Raw genomic sequence first — 1,919 nt, 5'->3', positions numbered from 1 at the left:
TAAAATTCAGGCTTTTTAAAGCCTGAATTTTACCTGAAACTCTCTGACTGAAGAAGTCTCTTGGAGGAGAGACGAAACGTTTCATTAAAGAAGAACCCGTCCAGAGGACCTATACAATTTTTTTCCTTTTGATTTTTTACCTGGATTACTGAGATGCATCAGGATACTTTATGGCTGCCTCAGACATGTAGTTTGGACACACACCAGCCAGCTTCTAGAGGAGGAGGAAGAGTTTAAGAAGAAATACATCATTTTGTCTGAGAGCTTTTCCACAGAAACAAATGCACACAAATGTCTGAGCAGTCACACAAAGTTGGCACAATACTTTAAGCTAATCTTTGTGTGCTGGTCTCCTTTCATCTCCTATTTGTTTACTTACAGTAAATAGACAATAATACAGTAATAATACAGTAATAATACTGTAATACAGTAATAATACAATAATAATTCAATAATACAGTAATAAAACAGTAATATCACAGTAATAATACAATAATACAGTAATAATACAGTAATAACACAGTAATAATACAGCAATAATACAGTAATAATACAGTAATAGGCCTATCTTACTCCATCTGTACCACAATAAGGCACCTTAAATTTCCTTTCTGGTGATGATAAAAAAAAACAATGTTTGGTTTGTGTGAATATTAACAATTCTTCCGAATTTAACAAAAAATATTCTTATTTTTTCAAGTTCTTCAATGTGGAAACTCTAAAATGAGCTTCTATTTCCAAACACCCTGTTCAAAAGATTCTTGTTTTAGAAAAACCTATAATCAGTTTTCAGATATTCTTCCATCATTATGTTATCCTTATTTAATTATTGTTAGGTGAATAACAGTGTTTAAATCAGATTCAGAGTAATCACTTGATGCTAACACTTAGAATATTGTTTCTATTGTTATTAATTTAGTTGTTTGTTGATTTTATTTTTGATTTATTTTAACTTTATAATAAAATCTTGAATTGTTTTCAATCTTTCTTGTTGGTATTAACGTTTTGATGAATGGATTCAGCCCTCAGCTGTTCAGAGCTGATATTAATAAGGTTTCTTACATGTATTACTGAAAAGTTAATTTGATCTGGTGGCCCTGTTTAAAAAGACCAAATATTTGTAATGTAGTTTCACCTTTCCTTCCTCTTGTTCCAGCAATATGTCACTAGGCTACAACTATCAAACAGCAGAGATGAGGGAGTCTACACAATGTCCTGGGACAGTCACAGTGGTTCACCTGAGTCACACAGGTGTGCAGTCCACACCTGTGAGGCTGTAAAAGTGGTGAAGCAAAAGAAAGATGTTGATGTGGAAAACAGGATAAATACAGTGTTAAGCCAAACAACTGAAAATAAAGTGTGTGTGGGTTTAAAAAGAAATGGCATTCTTTGCAGAGGTCACAAGTGCAACAATAGAAATAAAGTCAAAAACACTTTATTGATCAACAAATGTTCCTGTAGTGGTCACCCCGAGTGAAATAAACATGCAAAACTGTCCTTGACCTCAGGCCTCTGACAGGCCCTTTAAAGACAGAACTCTGTTCAACAGCTCATCTTAAACATTAAAGAGATATTTTCTTCTTCCTAATTAGATAATAAAATAATCTTTTTATTCATAATTTTGTGAATGTATAAAAAATAAAATCACAGAAAATGTTATTTCACTGTTCTTTTGTTTTTATGCAAATATTGCTAGGAATTTGACTGTGAAACCACAGTGTTTGATTATAGATTTTACTGTTGAAATATTTTACTTAACTAAACTCAGCGTTATGGTTAAGATTTATTATGAAACTTTTTTATCTGAATCATCACAATGAATGTTCTTAAGATAAGATACGATAAGATATGATTAAGATAAGATAAGATAAGATAAGATAAGATAAGATAAGATAAGATAAGATAAGATAAGATAAGAT

The sequence above is a fragment of the Austrofundulus limnaeus genome, unplaced genomic scaffold (assembly GCF_001266775.1).
Source record: "Austrofundulus limnaeus strain Quisiro unplaced genomic scaffold, Austrofundulus_limnaeus-1.0 Scaffold913, whole genome shotgun sequence".
Taxonomy (NCBI): domain Eukaryota; kingdom Metazoa; phylum Chordata; class Actinopteri; order Cyprinodontiformes; family Rivulidae; genus Austrofundulus; species Austrofundulus limnaeus.
The sequence above is the reverse complement of the archived record's forward strand: the minus strand, read 5'-3'. Positions refer to the sequence as shown.